The sequence below is a fragment of the Polypterus senegalus genome, chromosome 9 (genome assembly GCF_016835505.1).
Source record: "Polypterus senegalus isolate Bchr_013 chromosome 9, ASM1683550v1, whole genome shotgun sequence".
In the NCBI taxonomy this organism is placed as follows: Eukaryota; Metazoa; Chordata; class Cladistia; order Polypteriformes; family Polypteridae; genus Polypterus; species Polypterus senegalus.
The window spans coordinates 60,944,285-60,966,763 of NC_053162.1; positions in this window are offsets into that span (position 1 = coordinate 60,944,285).

The window sequence follows — 22,479 nt, forward strand, 5'->3', positions numbered from 1 at the left end:
AGATATTCCTGCTAATGATGATCTGATTTAAAACTGCTGTACATCCTGATTCAGATATGTCCTTCTGCAGAATTGAAGGATGTAAGTCACCCAGAGGTCATATAAAGACACCTTAGCATGACATTTCTCTATTCTCTATATTAGGCAGACTTTTTTTAGATTAACAAGCAAGAGGAGCACTCTTTTTAAAAATGTGTTATTTGCCTTTGATAATAAGCCTCCGATGCTAAAAACAATTCCATCATTCTTTTAATCTTGAATTTCTTCAGCCAGATTGAAATGTGTGTACTTTGTGTTTCAAGGCTGATTTGTAAATTTGTATATGGTGGTCCTGATCTAATTATTATTTTCATTACGCTATAACTTATTAAGTTTATTACATAGAAAATCACCCGAAAAATCACGGACCATCGAGAAGTGTGCGAACTGACGACATGAAGAATCGTCTTCGTGCCGAACTGGAATCGTCCCTGCATAAATCAAAGTCATCCAGACGATCTGGATCTGCATAATTAGATCGGGACCACCCTGCATTTCTGGTTATTGTGTAACTCAAAGTAATAACTTTGAGTGAAAGAGAAATCTTTATTACAGGTTTCTCCAAAAAACTTCAATACAAAAACAAACTCATGTTCCATTAGTTCACAGCAGCTGCTACCAGCCGTGCAGTAATTTCAAACAGTTTGTGGTGCACACACATCCATAACTCTTATGAAAGCATTCAAAAGCCAGTCATGTATAAATAATGTTTCCTTGGGAAATTCTTTACACATCAGTTATGGAAAGGAATACTCATAAGTTTGTACTCTTTTTGATTTATAGTAATGACATTGATTCTGGTAAAGTTAGTAAACTTGTTAAATTCGCAGATGATGCTAAAATTGGAGGGATGGCAGACACTGAGGAGGGAACAAAAATAATTTAAAATGACCTGGACATCTTCCAGAACTGGACAAACACTTGGAAAATGCAGTTTAATGTAAAAAAGTACAAAGTGCTACACGTGGGCAAAAGGAATCTCAATTAAAAATGCAAGATGGGAGACACTGTCAACCAAGAAGCAAAATCTGAAAAGGATTTAGGGGTTTATGTTGACACAACATTTTCATCAACTAAGCAATGCATAGCAGCAATTAAAAAGACAAATGTTAGGTTATATCATAGAAACTGTTGAACTTAAGTCAAGGGGCATTATACCCAAAATATACTGTATAATGCACTCATAAAATTACATCTGAAGCATTGTGTGCAGTTCTAGTCACCATGATACAAGAAAGGCATTGCAGCATTGTGCAAATGAGAGCAACCAGGTGCATCTGAGGATTTAAGAACATATCCTACTCTGGCAGACTTAGAGAATTAAGTCTGTTTAGTCACAAACAGAGGAGATTGCGTGGAGACTTAATCCAGGTATTGAAAATGCTTAAAGTCAATAAAAAAAGAAGATCCAGCAACATTCTTTTGATGTAAGGGTGAATCATGTACTAGAAGACACTGATGGAAATTAAGTGCAAGCAAAGAGTTGTGAGACTCTGGAACAAACTACTCTGACATGTAGTTGAAACAGAAAATTTGACAACCTCTAAGAAAAATCTGGATGAGATGTTGGGACAGCTTAGCTTTTGGCTAAGCAAACAGACCTGATGGACTAAATGGTCTCCCCTTGTTTGTCAAATTTTTTATGTTCTTATATTTGCTATAGTAGAAATGGGAAAATGATAATTTAAATTTATGTTGTGTTTTGTTCATATATTATCTTTCATCTACATATATAGATATACTTATACCCATATTCTATTATCTTTATGATATGAATAAGCTATTATTTTGTTTATTGCAGCAACGGTGTTTGCTGACAAATAGTCTACTTTCAAACCACAAACAGAGAAAATGAAAATTTATTGATGTACATTTTAATCTATATAAGAAATCTGTCCATAAAGAGAACCATATTTCTTCATAGTTCAGGTGTCCTGACAGGAATGTTAAACAGGGATCTTCCACAACCTAAAAGTCTAAGCTACACTGCCAAAGAGGTTCTGAAGGAATATCTGCCAGAAAATTGTGTCAGAGCTATTAAGTTAGGCTTATGTATCTATGGTACCATAGAGAGAACATGAACCAGAACTTTATACCAAAATCCTAAAAGCTGTGAGGCAGCAGTGTTAATTAATATGCCACACTGTCACCTTAAAAAAAATAGAAAAATATTATTTATTATTTTACATTTGTAGCAGGGCCCGCACAGTGTTGCTGCTTTTCACCTACAAAGTCTTGGGCTCAGAGTGAATGCAGTTTAAAGAGACTGTCCATATCTCCTTTTCCTGTGGGTACTTTATTCTCCACCAACATCCCAAAAACACAGAGATTAGGTTAAATATTGAAAATCAAGTGGTCCTGTATGACTGAATATGGTGTGTTTTGCAATTTGTTTCTTTTCTTGCACCTAATGTAGCTGGGATAGGCTCCAGCTCCTGTAAAGTGTACTGGCATAAGCAGAGTAGGTAGATATGAGTGAAGAAATGGGACCTGAAATGGATGGATGTCCCATCTTGGGATGGTTTACACTGTGGCCAATACTTCGAAGACAAGCTATAATCACTAACCAAATTAAGGTGGTCCAGAATATGGACACATTTGAAGTAGTTTTCATTACTGGAAGTATAAAAATAAAGAAGTGCAATGCTATAACTAAAGAATATGCTAATTCCACATATTTACATTTCAGTAAGTTTCTTCATGCTTCAATTTATTTTTGTCTTTAAATTTCATACTTTTCTCCTTCATATGGGCTGATTATTCATTGTTGAATTTTTCTGTTTGCTTTTCAAATATACTTTTAGTTTGAAAACTATCAGTGTTTGTTGTCTTCACCGAAGAGCATGGTGGTCCATTTGGGAGTAGGATGTGATCACATGAATTAATTTAAGTCAAGCCCCTGAATTTTCATCTGATAAAATTGACTTCAATCATTCAGAGTGGAACAGGATTTTATCTCAGTTCCCAGAAGTGAAAAGCATCGTATTCACTTGAAAAGAAAATTAAAGTGCCACTTGGACTAGAAAGGGTTTTGTTTTTTCTTTTTGATAAATGCTGTGATACTTACAATTTCAAGAAATGAAGGTTATCTCTTTCTGCTTGCTAGACATCACTTAAAAAAGTAATAAACCATACATTTAAACCAGCCAACAGCTTGAAGTAGAAGTGCTTGTTTTATAGTGTGTATAAATAAATATTTCAGTAACTGGTTTACTTTGTACATGTGACAATAAATTGAACTTGGACTTAAATATCAGCTTGCTTTTTTTAACTCTTCAGCTGTCATAATATCTCATGCCATAGTGGGCTTTTATAGCTTTTTACCAGTTAACTCTCAAATTCTTTCATCTAAAATGAAACTACCATGAGGTGTCTTTTAAGACTGCTTACCCTCTTTTTCAATTCACATCAATTTCTTTATACTGTAATCCATCCATCCATTATCCAACCTGCTATATCCTAACTACAGGGTCATGGGGGTCTGCTGGAGCCAATCCCAGCCAACACAGGGTGCAAGGCAGGAAACAAAACCCAAGCAGGGCTCCAGCCCACTGCCAGGTGCACACACACACACCTACACCCACACAACAAGCACACACTAGGGACAATTTAGAATCGCCAATGCACCTAACCGCATGTCTTTGGGAGGAAACTCACGTAGACAATGGGAGAACATGCAAACTCCACACAGCGAGGACCCGGGAAGCGAAACCAGGTCTCCTTACTCCGAGGCAGCAGCACTGCCACTGTGCTACCGTGCTGCCCTTATACTGTAATGCCCTTCTCAATGTATTTTAAAGACAATGAAAATGTCAAATTTAATTTCAGTGAGGGCTGGAGTTTTTTTTATCTAATATGCATTTGGAAAGTGTAGAAATCCTAGTTCTAAACGAATAATGTCAATTAAACCAGTTTTCTTTTGCTTATAATACATGGTAAGTCAAGTTATACTATGGTTATGAATTAAATTACAGCCTGACCATAAAAAAATCATAATTATCATACCTTGTCATCAGCACCAACATCATTTTAAATTTACATTCCACAACTGATGGTTGCAGTAACAACACACTGAGTGGTGTAGGTGCTTCTAGGCCAGCTGAAAAATAAATTCTTTCATGATCAAACTTCAGTGTTTTAATAATTAATACATTTGTTGCTCAAACTATTCTCACAGCTTACTCCGAGCCTTTAAAAAAACTAACCAAAGAGCAATTTAAAACACTAGAAAGTGAACTAAAAAACTGCACATCCCTCCAAGCCTCTTCTGCTTCCTTTTATTTTAAGACCAGACATATGTAGGTCTAGACACTCACAGGAGCAACATTAGTGTGCATGTGTGATAACCCATTAAAGGAGTTCAGAAGATGAGAGATGGAGATACGCCTTCCACCTATAAGAAACATGTAAAGTATAAAACCAGAAAAGAATGAAGAACGTTACCTTTTGACATTGCTGTGGATGGAACTTTGTTTGTAAGAATGTACTGCATACGTTAAATCCTCATAAGGATTATGGAAGACACAATATAAAGTATTAAAAAGTCTTGGAAGACATTTCTGTTTTTTTTTATTTTCATTACAGATTTAACCTAAAACTAGCAAATGCCTGGTATTGGAAACATTTTAATACTCACTAATTTAAAAATATAATTCTTATGATGACTTTTACCCATTAGCTTGCCTATTTCATCACTGAGGTTGTCATGAAGACTGGGAAATGAGGGTATACAGTTGCAGTTATTGGTGTTCTGTGCTGAACTTGACAATGTATGATTATTGTTCTAGTGACAATATGTTATGCATTTCCTCTACACTTTCACCTGTCTTAAACATGTTCAATGAAATAACATCAGTTTAAGATTTGTCACCTGACTCAGTGTTAGACTGTACCAATGGGTTTGGACTCCCTGTTGATTCATGGTAATATAGCAGAAAATGTGTTAGCAAAAATACTGGTCAGAGTATCATGGCACCATTAAACATCTAGTTAAATGCAAGTTCAACTAGCAGATGAAAATTTCATGGTAAATGGAACAGTCCAAGCTGTTGCTGTTTAGACATCAGTGTAAAGTTCTATGCGTAAGCACGAACGCGAGCATAAAGGTAGAAGGCTGAAATTTGGCAGGCTCATTCCTTACAGCTTACTTACAAAAGTTGGGCAGGTTTCATTTCGAAATTCTACGCCTAATGGTCATAACTGGAAGGTATTTTTCTCCATTAACTGTAATGGAGTTGAGCTGGAATGACGTGGGGGGGCGGTGTTTCGTGTGACATCATCACGCCTCTCACGTAATCACGTGAACTGACTGTCAACGCAGTGCGTAGAAAACCAGGAAGACCTCCAAAAAGCGCTTAAGAAAACATGCATTATATAATTGAGAAGGCAGCGAAACAATAAGAAGCAAGCGAGTGACATATACTACCATATTCATGACTGCTGCTACCTCGGAAAGAAAGCAAGGTGTAAACCAAAACTTTAAATTAAGTTCATAGACAGGCTACCGCTGGCGTTTCACATGCCCACAGGTAATGCGAGATACAAGTTTAATGAGAGGACGCAGGATATAAATGAGAGTTTTGATCACTTTATAACTAAGTTAAAATTGTAGGTGAAGGGGTGTGCTTATGCAAATTCCGAGAGACTGTGTTTGTGGGGATTGACAGTTAAGGCGGGTGGGAGTCACGTCATCATCTCCCCTCCCATTCATCTCATTTGGCTCTGAGCTGAGCTCTGCAGCTAACGCCCTCTTCCGAAGCAACTTTGTCACACTGCCACCAAATACAGAAAAATCCACAAGTTAATACACACGCTGTCTCTATAGAGTTTCTCCACACTGAATCCTCCAGGCACTACTTACAAAAGGTTATATTGACAATCGTGTTACGTTATTTTTAAAATCTTTCCTTTTCTTAGCACAAGCACAGCTGAGAAGCTTCGATGCATGTGCTCCATAACGCGTAAAAATAATGCATTTAATCACACTTTGCATTACAAGCAAAGGGGAGCTTTTGTCAATGCATGATTTCCTGGTACACCGATTACTTTGATCAGCGCATCCCGATTCATTTTACCCTCGCACCACCTTAGTTTGAGAAGAAGTATGAAAAATATGAGGTTAACACAGAAAAACAGATCACCAATTCAAGCTTTATGAATAATCGATTCGCCATCAATAATTGTTTTGGTAAAGCCATCCTCCTTCCATTTTATAATTTTTCCGCCACTAGCCGTGATTAAATGAACGGTAAATAAAGTAAGAGCAAAGCGAGGCTGACTTATTTAGGCAGGCATATATATGACAGCAACACTCAAGACAATGTCAATCATTTTACGTTATTATTAAAATGTTTCCTTTTCTTTTTCATTACTTCTTTAACACACTACTTCTCCGCTGCGAGGGGCGGGTATATATATATATATATATATATATATATATATATATATATATATATATATATATATATATATAATATATGAATGACCTCCAAAGAGCGCTGAGACTTTTGATATCATGAACGTGTCTGCAAAACTGTGGTCTCCTGCCCAGCAAAAGTCGAGCAGCCAGCGCGCATAGCTGTGCCGCCTTTGAGACGCTGACTGCGCTTCTGCCTTAAGTCAAAGTGAGCACTTTTAATTTTTTTCATCCTCCCCCTGCGCTATAGCCCAGACAAGTGCAAACACGGACCCCTTTTCTACACCACGACAAAATAATATTAAGGCGATTGACACTTTCTTTTGCACGTATACGATTATGAGGTTCTCATCCCGGATTATGAAGACACGCACACGAGTAGAGGACTGACAGTGCCATCACAGCCGATTAATGGCGGGACGCCTCACCAGTCTACACAAGACCCACGCGACTGTCCTCAAAAGGCGATCATAACGCCAGCGAACACATCTCTATACTATATAAAAGAAAAGGGCAACTTTCCTTTCTTTACACCTTTTTTCCTTTTATCCCAAACCAAAGCCTTTCTCGCTTAACACTGCAGAGGACACAAAACTAATTTTCTTTAAATGCCGGTAAGGCACATTACCAGAGGCACAAATTTGAACGCTCACATAGAAAATGTAATTTCTATACCACAGCCGTCGTGTAGCCTTTCAAAAGGGATCTACTACCGAGAGATGATCCATATACATTTTAGCTGCTGTTAGTTACTTACCTGTTGTGTTACACAGTCTTTAAAATGTAGTTTACCCAAACCACTCCAGTAGTGCTCAATGTACCTGTAATTCTTAAAACGTTAATGTTTTACTGTTTAATAACTTATAGACTATATTTTATTATTTCTCTTTGCACTCAGTGACCAAAGCTATACACACACATATATAAAAGCTATACACACAAGTATATGTATGTGTATATATATATATATATACACACACACACACCCCTATCTACATTATATATATATATATATACACACACACACACACACACACACACACACATACACACATATATATAATTTGTGTGTGTGTATATATGATGTAGATAGGTATGTATATATATATATATGTGTGTATATGTAGATATGTATATAGATATGTAGATATGAAGATATGTATGTGTATATATATATATATGTATGTATGTATGTATGTATGTGTGTGTGTGTGTTTATATATATGACAGCAGCAATCCAAGCTGTGAGAAAACAGTAAAAAGGAGGCGTGTCAGACGTCGTGGTACATTTTCTGATGCAGCTAGACGAAAAAACTTTGTGACGCTGCCAAATACACAAAACAATTACTTTGACAATCATGTTATATTATTTTTAAAATGTTTCCTTTTCTTTTTCATAACTGCCATAGCTGCCAAGCGCGGGTATATATATATATATATATATAGATAGATAGATAGATAGAGATAGATAGATAGAGATATATATAGATAGATAGATAGATATGAGAACAACATATATATATACGTATATATATATATATATAGATAGATATGACAGCAACACTCATATCAATGACAAAACAATTACATTAACAATCATGTTACGTTATTTTTAAAATTTTTCCTTTTCTTTTTCGTACCTTCTTTAACACACTACTTCTCCGCTGCGAAGCGCGGGTATTCTGCTAGTATACATATATGTACAAACCAGTGGTTCATGAATTCAGTCCAGGAGACTCCACGTGGCTGCATTGCTTTTTATTCCAACCAACTTCTGATCTTGAACAGCACTACTAGCCTGATTAAGCAAGTTGTTTTGTAGTCAAAGTAGAATTTTAAAACTTTAGTAAGTACGTATATTACATAGGCATAATTTAGTGTTATTTTTTAACTTGGTTTTTACATTTTCATCATCATCATCATCATCATTTTATTCCAGGTGTTCTGTATTTATTAATCCATTATTTACTATTGAGCATATTAGTGGATCTGATGCTGAAGTAGTTTCAGCTTTTCATTATTCTGTGTTATCTGCCGAGTTATCTGATTTTAATTGTTATTATTAAAAAACAATTAAGGAAACAAACTACACAGAAAAATGGCAAATTAAAAAGACAACAACAAAAAAGAAAAATGCACCTCATAGAGTTGGAAAAAGCTTAATGATGACATAGAATGTCACCTCAAACTGACTTTTGATCCCTCAGCAGAAATGTGCTGTGTTTGCTAAGGAAGTTGCCAAGAGTCTGATCAGCATGACTTGGATGTGTACGTAGGACACTGGGAATTACAGCTACTTATCCATGACTAAGCTTACCGCCAGTAGCATTCAGTGTTGATAGCACATGAAAATAGATAAAACAGCAAACAGAACTATTCCACACTCTGATGGCTGCTACATATTCATTTGTATTGAAGCAAATGTGCTTCCTTCATAAATAAAAATTAATAGAAGTCACAGTTGAAACTAAAATTGTTATGTTTTATGTTCTTATCTGTAGAATTGCCATAAATTGAGGCCCATCTTTATACATTATAAATAAACATTTTTGAAAATTGGTCTAGCATTTAAATCTAAGTGTAGAAATATTATGCCATTGAAATTCGTGCAACAAACAGTAGTTGCAGTCTGTCTTACTTATAACATCACTGGCACCATTCTCGACAGACTCATTCCAATTGTGTTTACTAATAAAATGCATAGAATGTTTTTATTTTAAGCAATGGTGTGTACAGCTGACACAACAAGATAAGAAAAAGTACATTTTAAATAGAACAAAAATATTAGGAAATAAAAACTGATGATAGAGGAAGTACTAATCCCATTGAAGTCCACTGACCGCCACACGGAGGGAAGTAGCTGATGGTATGGTCTCAAATATGGGTCCTGGGGGCCCAGCATGCCCCCTATAACTGTTAAGGGGATATGTTATTTCTTTACATGATTTATTCCTGCTGTCATTTTGCTACAATAATAAAGGCATATAACCAGAATGTTTAATGGACTGGAATGACATTAGTGTTCTATCAGTCTTTTTTATTTGCTGTATTTGTTTCTGTTTAAATTATCTATTATCTCTTCCAGATGTACAAAAATAGGCTTCTTTTATTCTAATCCATCTAAAACATATTGAAATCTAACTAATCAATGCTGACCTCATGTTTTTATTTGAATTATGGGTTGTCCATTTGGTCCATTTTGGTATAATAATAAATCCGTGATCCCTGATTCAGATACAGAAATTTATTTTCTCCGCTTCCTCTTGGAGTCTCTTGTCGAACTGACCACTCTTATTGTTGAAATGTTTTGTTGGGAAAATGTGGCCGCAGTTGCTAGCAATTCTAGCCTAGTGCTGTTGGGGCTTTGGTTTCAGGGCACTGTGCAACTTTGTGAACTTGAGCTTTCGAGCTTCTCCAACACTCTGTCACTCGATCGACTTTCTTTTGTTGTATATACCACTGTTAAAACCAACACATACAGTAGTACGTTTTTTCCTTGCTGCCACTTGGTATTTGCTGAAATTCTTCTATTTTCCCCCGTGCTTTTGCCATTGTCTTTTCACAGAACGCTGAGTTTAAGGGCTATTAATATTGATTTGCATATTCAAAGAGGCATAATTCTGGGAGGAGTTTGGGAGTGGCGATAGGCACATGCACGTGCGTTACTTTTCACGCTGACCGTGATTTATGGAGCGGAAGAACATGGAAGTTGGCGAACGCACAGATTTATACATCTGGATTTTTTTGTGCGTATGCACATTTCCGTTTTTGTCCTTACGCCGTGTTTTAGTTTGAATTTTATGCACAGCATTATGCATGAGGCCCCAGGTGTTATCTTCAGAGGAAAGTGATTAGACATGCAGGAATCAAAGGCAATATATAGTTGGTGACGGCTGGGGATTGAGGAGGAAGTTGTATGATTAGGTTAAGGTGTGGTTTGGAAGGTGTTCATAGAGATACATTGATCTCTATGAAAATATAAATTTGTAAAGAAATTAATTTTAAAACAATCTTTGAACATTAACAGTAGAGGATTGACTCTGAAGTGTATTGAATGGAGCATAATAATCTGAATATTAAAATAAGAGTATTATTTTATTTACAAATTTTATTTTACAACTACCTGCATGGAGAAGAGGGAATGAAGATAAAATTGTCGGTATAAACAATGTCATACATCCTTTTTGTGACACAACAGCATTAAGTTCTAACAGCCAAAAATTATTCAGCAGAGACATGTTGGTGCTTTTTCATACCTACAGCAGTACATCTTTATTATGCTCATTATGACTGCTCATTTATCGTTAGGCAAGTCAGTGTATTTTTTTTTTGGTAACTCTTGTATGCATTTAAGTGGGGGGTTGTTATGTTATTGTAATATTTCTTGAGCTTATATAAAAAGATACATTTCTCTCTTGGAACAAATTAAGCACTTTGTATACATCAATAAAGTACTGTATATCCATCTCATTTATTGGTCAAGAGTCCTGTCTCATTCAAACACACAGTATTATGGGAATGCATCTTACCTGTTAATCTACTACACTGAGCTGTCTGGTAGTATTAATATTTTAGCAAAAATGCACACATTTTGCACATTTTAAGTATATGAGTAGATAACAAACCTGTGGCTTATTAGGTACAAGTTACTTGGAAATTGTTTTTAATTTTTCATGGACTTTTTTTACATCATTTACCATTGGACAGAACAGGTCACCATTACATTCCATTATATTGTAAACTGTTTTTTCTCATTTTAAATGAGAATTTGAGATAATGTTTTTTTCATGGCCACCACTACATACTGCATATAGTAAATAACATATGAAAAAGTTAATGAACTGTTCCACTCAAAAAATGTAAGTGTCTTCGGCTGAAACTCTGTTATACTGTTAGTGACATCCTCCTGGATATCTATTGACAATCAAAACAGCTACACAGTAGACTGATGGTTATATTTAAATATATTAATTGCAAGAAATTGTTCTAATGGAAGCATGTCTGAAGAATAATATTATGTGTACGGTACAAATTTAGTATAATTTCAGAATGTCTTTGGTCAAGATGCAAACAAACTATTTAGTATTTATTGCTTCATAAAGAGCATAATGATATAGCTTACTATGAATGCTGCAATGTGAATAAGAAGCAAGAAAGATTTTTTTCAAGATCATTTCACTCAGGAGCTTAAGCTGTGCTGGGGACACTGCTGCTTACTATGGGCAAACCTCTATGAGACTGCAGGGACGATGGTTCCAATTCAGGGACCTGGGGCCTCATTTATAACGAACGCTGTGGGTAGAATTCACATTAAAACATGGTGTATGGACAAAAGTGGAAATGTGAGTATGCACAACAAAAATTCAGATGCAGAAAACCATGTGTAAGCCAACTTCCATGCACTTCCGCTACATAAATCCCGGTTTGCATGAAATATAATGCTTGTGCACATGCCTGACGGCCCTCTAAAACTCCTCCCAGAATTATGCCTGTTTGAAATTGCAAATCAATATAAATATTCCCTTAAGTTCAGCGTTCTGTGAAAAGACAATGGAAAAAGCACAGGGAAAAAAAGAAGAATATCAGCGAATGCCAAGTGGAGGCAAGGAAAAACATATTACTTGTTGGTTTAAGCAGTTGTGTAAACAACAAAAGGAAGATGATCGAAAGTTCAAATTCAGTAAGTCGCACAGTGCCCGAAATAAAAAAGAAGTTGTCAGATATCAAAGTCACCATGAAAAGGCGAGTCATAGTCCACTGTCTGAGTGTCATATGGAAGCTTACAGTATTAGTGTACAGAGAAAAGAAAAAAATAGGGACACTGGAAAAAAAAAGTAGAACGTCACAAACTTAATCTTAAAATCTTTTAATTTACTAGTTTCTCAAATACCATCGTCGCTAAAGTACCATGTTAAATGCTTCATATTCTGTGTGTTCTTCTATGTACAGTACTTCTATGTGTTGCTTCTTAAACAGGCTTTCTGTTACGCCGACAGGACACAGAATACATTACATTCAATATATTAATGTTCTCAGAACAATTTAAATATGTACAAAGATGTATACATGAAATCATTTTCATGATGAAATTAATTAAAGCATGAATTAAACAGGGGGCCGCAGTGGCACAATGGTAGCAATGAGCTGGAACCCCATCCAGAGATTGTTCCTGTCTCCTGCAAGATGCTTGATGCACTGTGAGCAACCCTTGATGAAATAATTTATTGCAGCAGTACTGTCTCTTTCAAACGTACTAACCCCCAATTTCTGTCCTTCCTTTTCTTTCTCCAAGTAACCAATCACCACACAATCAGCTCTGTAATAAATGTAAAGCCATCTGTAAGCTGAGAACGCAGATTCTACAAAATATTGAAAGGAACATTGAAATATATTCATATTACATGTTTAATTGTTCTTTCCATCTATCCATCCAGGTTCGCATCGGTCCCAGGAAGCATACAGCGTGAGGCAGGAACAATCCCTGAGCAGGGCACCAGTTCATCGCTACTGCTGTCCACTGTGTCCACATGTTTAATAACAGTATACATTATGTAAATTAAGTTAAAAATGTATCTGTATAATTTAATATATATACTTTATTGCATTTCATCTGAAGAATGTTATCAAGAGCTCCAATAAGATAGTGCCCGGAAATCTAAATCGAGTTAGAAGCCAGTCGTCATCATCTGTAAATGTGTGCTCTCATCTATCGAATTGAATTGAATTTCTTTATTGTTATTGTATTGTACAATGAGATTCAATATAAAAATCTTTCATAAACTTATTTTCCTATTGTGATGAATGTCCCAGGCGTCAGCAAGCCCAAACCCCAACACAAACACAGAATCACAGTCCCGGGTTCAAATAAAGGTTACTTATTAACCAAAATTTCCTTTGTTATGGTACAAAAAGCACAACCCACAAGTTTTCCTTCTCCTCCTAATAACTCTCTCGCCACCGCACTGCCCTCCTCCAGTCAAGTGTTGCCTCTATACCACCCAGCTCCAACTCACCTGAATAAGGGACTGCGGCCCCTTTTTTTATGGACCAGGATGATTGCCCGATTGAAGTCCATAATAAGGAACTTGTCTCCCTACAGCGCCATCTCGTGGTACCCAGATACCCCAGCAGGCTGCTCTGCTGGACTACATATCCTGGCATGCCCTGCTGGTTCCTTACAGTGCAAGGAACTCTGGGACTGCTGCCCTCTAGCGTGTTGGGGGAATAAAAAACCTCCATCCACATTTTCTCTTTTTAACGGGCTGTCTGTCCACCTTTTCCATTTCTTCCTTCAAGGTCTGTTCCCTTTCCTGGCTGAGATGTCCATCCAGCCTGTGTGACATCTACACTATAATATGGTAAAATAACAAAAAACAATAATAATAATGATAATACAATAAAAATGAAAAATATACAATATAAAAGCATAAGTGGCACAGGTTGTGCAATATTACAACTGTAATGAAAGTTTACAGTGAGGTAATTGTACTTAAAAATACAAACAGTTCTACCGGGAGCACTTGATGGACTGATTGAGAATGTTTATATCTCTTGGGATGAAACTGTTACTAAACCATGAGTTTCATAAAGGAAAGGCTCTGAAGTGTTTCCTGAATGGGAGAAGTTCAAATAGACTGTGTACATGGCCGAGGCAGCATGTGCTAGAAGCTGTACCCCAGAGAGCTTTCCAATAAACTACTTTAGAGGTGCGATTCCACACTCGGATGCAGTGAGTTAATATAGTCATTGGTGCACTGATAGTGACAACCCTAAAGCAGCTATAGTATTTGGAATAGTTTGGCCATTCTGTGCACCATTATATTGTTACAAGTTGATTACAGCTAGATGACTTAAACTAAAAAACTAAATGTGGTTAATGTCAGTGTATTTGATAAAGCTGCATCAGGGATGTGAATCTAAAAAATAAAGGGAAGCCACTCAGGAACAGTAGTACTGCTTTGACGCTGGGTGCCACCAGTTTGCAAAACCGAACTGAAAACTTGCATATGCTATGGTTTGAGCTGGTGTAAGAATGTGCGTGGCTTTACGCCAAGTTTAGTTTTTATACATTGCAATGTGAGTGTGAAAACAGGCATACGCAACATTTTTGTGCATGCGCACCATTTATACATGAGGCCCCTGGTGTCTTTCATTTCAGCAAGCTGGTCTGCATAGTGTCTTTGCTTTCAGGGATACATCAGTAGAATCCCCTGCTGATTATGAGTATAAATAAAATAGCAAATTGGACTCTGATTTTTTTTTTGGTAACACAGGTTATCTCCATGTGAAAATATTATAATTCATCTTGGCTGAAGTGTTGGAAGTCAATATATATTTACCAAAATTAAAAAATATTTCAGCCTGACATGCTTACATTTTCTAAGCAGTATTTGTCAAAATATGAATTAAAAATCCTTCTTTATGAAACCAGCATCACTTTATGTTTATTTTTAGAAACTCTATAGTATAGTATACACCTAAGTAATCATACAATAGTATCATTTCCCTTCCATGTGCTATGCTTAAGCTAAAGGTATCTACAGAATGCCTCATGGATGCATGTTTTCACAGCACTTTAATGTAAAATTATTTTTCTTCATAGCAAAACCAAGGCTATAGATGGTCACATTATGCCTGCAGCTATCTATCGCTGTTACCTTGTTCTCTGAGGGTACGGCATAGCTTCTTTCAGAGAGAGTTTTTCTTTACAAAGTTTGATGGCTTTAATAACACATGCTTCTCCAGTCTCTTTAGATAAAATGGATGTGTAGCCGCTGGTACTGCCTGAGTTGGGATCTGTGAGAAATGGGGAAATAAACAAAACAAGGCAGTGAATGGAAATGAACTGGAGCTAATCTGTCAGGTCATTTCCAAGACTTAAGGCCTTTTTATCTCAGACCAGTAAAAAGAATGTCATTGCAATATAAAATTTTCCCCCTTTTCAAACATATTCAGAACCACACAGCCGCTTTGTGTCTGACATGAAGCAGTGAAATCTGCAATTTCAGTAAAGTAAATCCAGAGGAAACTGACAAAGAGCTGAAGTAAAGAATTGCAAGCTATTATATAGAAGGAACTGCAACAAAAAGAACAGGTCAAGGCAGCGTTTGAAGACGTACAGTAGAAGGTTGCTCACAACAGAGATTCTAATGCTTTAAGTTTGTACTCTTTATAATATATAATGAACAAAAATTGCCTGGAAAAAGCTTTCTATGCATATATTTAAAAACGTATGCATATTTTTCCTTTGATTGTACAAATAATTACCTGCATAGCTAATTATAAAATGAAGACATAACTTAAATTTAAACCAATATATGACACACCTCGTTAACATGACAGTACACATAATATGTTCAACTTCACTATAAGTTCAGCACAGGCTAGCACCTACCTGTTCCAACAGTACATGCCCCTTCCATTCCTAGCCACACCTTAAGCATTTCCCCATTCATACTAGCTTTCCATACCACCATCTCCCCTTTCAATCCCACTTATCTTTTCAACATAAATAATATAGTCTCTGTATGCAAGATCTACAATGAAAGAGTGTTAAAGGCTTACTTGCTTACCACTTCCATTACTGTAATGACTAACAAAGGATGAAGAATGTTGAGATTCACAAGAAGTTGCAAGAACACATTACCAATCAACATGACAACATTTGGCATGGAGAATGTGTTAAATTAAATGGAAAAACAATACATGAATATGTGCAAGCACAAATAGATCAAAAACGATCACAATAGGAGGCACCTTAGCTAAATTTGCTGGGTAGTGGATTTCACAAGAAACTGTTATCTTTTTGACAGTTGCAATGCACTGACGGAGGTTTCTTACAGTGTATACTTAAAACTCTTTTTATGTATTAAAAGCTGCACATCAGGAGCCTCATATATAAATGGTGCGTACGCACAGAAATGTTGTGTAAGAACGTTTCCACATTCAAATTGTGATGTATAAAACCTAAACTTGGCATAAAGCCACCCACATTTCCACGTTACCTCATACCCTGTCGCACGCAAGTTTTCCGCTCTGTTTTGCAGACTGGCGGCACCCAGCGTTAAAGCAGTGCTACTGTTCCTGTGTGGTTACCCTTTCTTTCTTAGATGCACATTCCTGACGCGGCTTTATAAATACACTGAAACTAACTGCAAATTGTTTATAAGTGTAATGCATCTGATTGTAATTAACCTGTAATAATATAATGGTCCAGAGAATAGCCATAGTATTCCAAATACCATAACTGCTCTAGCGTTGTTACTGTCACCTTCTTTTTCTGCTTTCAGTTTCTCCCATTAGCGGTTGTAACAGCGGATCATCTTTTTCCATGTTACTCTCACTGCACCACTCGGAGTATTTATATCACTGTATCTGAGTAGTGAATCACAGCAGCAGCTGATCAGAATTATCAGGATACACCATCAAGCACATGCTGCCTCAGCCACCGCAAAACGCTTGAGTCTTTCCTGTACGGACCTTGTGGTTCAGAAACAGTTTCATCCCAAGAACTTTAAACACAGTCAATCAGTCCATCAAGTGCTCCTTGTAGAACTGTTTGTACTTATAAGTACAATTACCTCACTGTAAACTTGCACTTCAGTTATAATATTGCACAACCTGTGCCACTTTATAAAGCTCGTATTTACATATGATGAAGATATCATTTTTAAGATGAAATGCAGCAAAATATGTTGATTATATTATACAGATAAAACTAACTTCATTTAAATAATCTGTATTGTTAATAATTATACATGTGAGGACACAGTGCCTCAGCGCTAGCTAGTTCACAGATTGATCCTGATTGATTGCTGTATGCTGGAAGGATAGATGGAAAGAATAATTAAACATGTATTACGAAGATATTTCAATGTTCCTTAAACGTTTTGAAGAATCTTCGTTGTAAGCTTACAGATGGCTTAACGTCTATTACAGAGCTGATTGTGTGGCAATTGGGTATTTGGAGAAAGAAAAGTAAGGACAGGAATTAGAGGTTAGTACGTTTGAAAGAGACATTACCGTCACCGTGTTCCCAAGTTTAATAACATGCTTTCATTCTTATCATCATGAAAAAAATATTACATATACATCTCAGTATTTTAATTATTCAGACAGCTGTAATATCATGAATGTAATGGATTCTGTGTCCTGTCGGAGAAAGAGAAAGCCGGTTTAAGAACCACGTAGTGATTCACACACAGAGCACAAAGAAGATCAAATACAAAACAAAGCATTTAATGTGTTACTTTAGTTACGATAGGATTTGAGGAACTAGTAAATTAATCGATTTTAAGATGAAGTTTATGATGTTCTCTTTTAATGACAAAATAAAGTATGTGATTAAAGTTGACATTTCCTGCTTTTTTCCCCACTGTGTGCCATTTTTTTTTCTCTGTAACCTTATAAGTTTTCATATGACACTTAGAGGTTGGGCTACGACTTGCCTTTTCACAGCAACTTGGATATGTGACAACTTCTTTTTTTATTGTGCGACTTTTTGGACTTGACCTTTCGAGTTTCTCTGACACTCTGTCACTCGACCAACTTCCTTTTGTTGATTATACCACTGTTAAAACCAACACATACAGTAGTACATTTTTCCTTGCCTCCACTTGAAATTCTTATATTTTCCCCCGTGCTTTTCCCATTGTCTTTTCACAGAAGGCTGAGCTTAAGGGCTATTTATATTGATTTGCATGTTCATAGAGGTATAATTCTGGGAGGAGTTGTGGCGGGACAGAAGGCGCGTGCACAAGTGTTACTTTTCATGCAGACCCGGGGTTTATGTAGCGGAAGAATGTGGAAGTTGGAGTATGCACAGATTCCTGCATCTAGATTTTTCTGTGCATAAGCACATTTCGGCTTTTGTGCTTACATCATGTTATAGTGCAAATTCTACGCACGGCGTTATGCAGGAGGCCCCAGCAGTTTAGGTTTGTTTCCGTCAATATGTAATTTTTGTATTGTAGGTAGTTGTCAAGAACTGACTATCAATTATCTTTTTTTTTAGGGCATCTTCAGCACCCAGCAGCAATCTCAAAACATGCCTTAAGGGAACACTTTCCCTCCCCCTCCTCTCATTAGAAAACACAGGAAATAAAAACAAAAGATGTATTAATATTCAGAAGGTGTTTCATTCTTCTTGATGAAAAAAGAAAGTGCAATGGTCTATATTTTATTTATTTATTGCTAGTTTGTGGCTGTTTTTGCATTTGGTTTGTGGTGTTCATTCTATTTGTGTCTTTTGTTGTTTGAAACACAGTGGTACAGAGGTTAGCACTGCTGCCTCACAGCTCAGATCAAATATTTGGACACAGTAATCAGTCCCGCATAGTTGGTAGACTTTTCCCTATCCCTCAGGGACACTTAAAAGACCACTGCACCATTATAGTTTGGTTCCACCTTCCTTATTGACTGTGCATTTCACAGAATTCTGTTAGGTTTGCAAACATTTCCATCATTTTGGAAAACTCACAAATTTCATCATTATTATGCACCCTCAATTGTATTGAATGAGGTGCTTTGAAAAATATACAACAATACAAGCAATTGCTAAACAGACAACTTATGTGTTTTTTGTCATTCCTTCCACATTATTCCTTTTCTGTAAGTGGCAGTTCTTTCAGGTTTCAGGTTATTTGTACTGTCATTGTTACAACTGATATTAAGTGTTAACTGTTGAGCATGTATTTGTGTCTGTGTTGGCATGTGATGTGACAAGCACCATTAAAACTTAAACTTTTCTGATCTGATCAGATAACTAAAAATTACAATTTTATTTTTTTCTACATTTTGTTTTTATTAGAGATTTCTTCCTTTGTGTGTTATGTGCATATCTTTTTCTTAAACTTACAGCACACGTGTTTTGTATTTGGTTTTGTTTTCTTTCTATACACTTTGCTGTTTCTATGTGTTCTGTAGGAGCTAGCTTGTAAAGCATTGACTCTGACCACAGATGGTCAGATGAGTGAATTAAACTCTTACAGGATCAAGGATAAGACTTTAGATTCAAGCTTCTTTTTCCCCGACTAGTACTGTACCAGGGATTTTTAAAGATTTCTGCAGTGTATGCTGTTTCTTTATTTTGCCTTTCTATTGCTGTATACTTCTATCTCTCAACTGATTTGAAAGGGTCTTGGTATCCTCCTGGGGGAGGTGGAGGAGGTGGTGGGGAGTAGGGATGTTTAGGCATCTACCCTTAGACTGTTGCCCCGACCGTGACTCAATCCTGGTCGGTGGATGGCTGAACAAGAGACTAGTATGGATAATCAGGTGGAGAACTTTGTTTCTCAGTGTAGAAAGAATTGTCTGCAACTTAAAATCAGTAAAACCAAACAGCCTCTATGACCAGTCACTGTTCAGGCAGTGGATGTTGAGGTGGTACACTCCTACAAGTACTTGGGGATCCATATCAATGACAGGTTGGACTGGTCTCATAACACAGGTAAATTATATAAAAAAAGCAGAGCAAGCTCTTTTTTTCTTAGGAGACTGAGCTCTATTTATGTAACGACATCCTTCACAGCTCTGTGATGGCCAGTGTGATTCTTGTATGCTGTTGCGTGCTAGGCTGGTAATATCACTTCAAGAGATGCCCACCCAAGCAACAAGCTGGGGCTGCTTTATATCAACAGCAATACGCCTGTACAATGGATCAATGTGACTGCAAAGTCAGAAGTTTTGTTTTGTCTTTTTAAATTTTCTTTCTTTTTAATCATTCTGGTGTGTGCTCAGACCATAGAGCATATATATATTGTAAAACACCAGCCCGACCCAGACAGACACACAGACTCACAAGTCCAAAAGCACACACATTTCTTCTTCTTTTCTTCTTTTATACAACACAGCCACAGTAAACTCACATGGCTCAGTCCTTTTTCTACTCTCTTTTCTTCTGCTGCCTCCCCTCCTCTCTCGCAAGCTCCATCTTCTTCCACCTGACTCCGACTCTCCAAATGGAGTGAGGTGTCCCCTTTTATGTTGCACCCGGATGTGCTCCAGGTGTGCCCTGATGAACTTCCTGCAGCACATCCTGGTGTAGTGGGAGTGCTGCCTGAGCACCCAGAAATGCTCCAAGTGCCTTTGGTTCCACTTCTGGCAGCACTTCCTGGTGTGGCAAAAGTGCTGCCATTCAGGGCTCGGGGATTGTCCAGGCGTCCCCTGGCGGTGGCCACGGACCCCAACAGAGTTGAGCTTCCAAGCTCCCAATCCATGGCCCTGATGTAATCCTCGGGGGGCTGCCCTTTTGCGTCCTGGGGAAGATATTTCCCCTCTCCCGGTCCTTCCCTCCTCCAGTTGAAGCTCGTAGGGCAAAGTGGCCCATTGCGCAATGGTTGTCTTCCAGCAGGATGGGGCGCCGGCACACCTCCAGTCACGCTTCCGCCCTGAAAAAGAAGATGTACAGAAGGGCTGGGAGATGCTGCCGATGCCACTCCCAGGTGTCCTCCGTAGCACCATACAGACAACATCTCTACCCATGACGTCAGTTCCTGCAGTTAAAGCACCAGCGCTTCCCTCCATGTTCCCGTGCCCTCTGGACATGGAAACAGGACGGGTAACTCCGCTCCACCTCTTCCTCAGCCAGGATCGGGGCTTCTCTACGTACGCACAGAGAGCGTCTCTTTACTGCAGGTGGGCACACAGGCTCACACTAGACCTTGTCAGGAGACTTGTTTCTGGGTCCTCCTCTCTTTTTTCTGGGTCGCAATGACAGTCTGGGTCTCCCTATGGGATAAAAAGAGACCTGTCTGCGCCCCTGTGGACTTCAGTGAGACTGCCGTCAGCACTTGGGGAAGTGTGCTTTGGCAGCCATCTCCTTGCACACACCTCTGCCGGTTCCGTCCCCATGGCACGATCAGCCTTCACCACTTTGTCCGCTGTTGGATCCCCCGCTACTTGAGTCTGTTCAGAATCATCCCCGCTCCCTTCGCATTCTTTTATGGCCATCAGGGTTGTGTCCGTTTTCTCTTCCAGCCTCCTGATCACCTCCTGCAGCACCCGCAATATCTGCAGGAGGGACTATACGGGCTCACATACAGTCACCAACAATTCATCTAAGTTAGCCGGTGGTGGATTCGTGCTCTGTCCATACCCACCTGCCGGCTGCAAGCCACAGAGTACCTGTGGCGCTTGCACAAACTCAATCGGGTCCTTCTCTGACGTGGGATGAAGGTTCACCATCCCTGCCCATACTGCATTAGCTTCATGATCCTGGTACATACCTTTCACCCACTTATCTGCATCACAGAGTAGTTCCTAGCCTCCACCGCCCCATGCTCCATTGGGCCACACCCCACGGCATACAGATCCTGGTGCTCCTCCGCCAGCTGCAGTTCCTCTCAGTAGACCGGGTCCTTGTCCTCCTTGGACATCGTCCCGTCATCATCCCCGGCATCAGCACCCTTCGTCCAGCACACACTAAAGTTTCATTGACTTCATGCTATACTCTGATTAAAAAGTGTTCCTTTAATTTTGAGCAGTATATATCTATATACAGTATATATATATATATATATATATATATATATATATATCTATATACAGTATATATATATATATATATATACTTGCCATGTGTGCCCAACTATGTTGCGCGTGTTAAAGTTGTCTGTGAAGGGCTCCCTGTTTAAACGCAGCTGCCAGTCGTGAACTGGGCCCTTCGTCGCACAGCATTATGATTTTTTATAAAAGAACAAAATTACAAAAGAAAAGCCTTAGATATTGATTCGATAGGAACGGCCTACTTAGAATCACTGTCCGAATCGTAATTATTTGGTGGTGTAGGAGCATTTCTGCTTCTGTCTGTTCACAGTCCGTCTCATTTTCACGATGCTGTCGTTTTCTCTCACGATCTCTTCTCAACCTTTCTCCAATCTCGCAGGTTTCTTTGTGGCAATCCAAAGAGTAAGGCAATATACATGGATCAATGGTTATAAAAGGGGGACCCATAGGTATCCAGGCTCTTTAAAGCATAAGCAGGGATCACTTCACTGACATGTGAGCAAGCCACAGTACAACTGTGA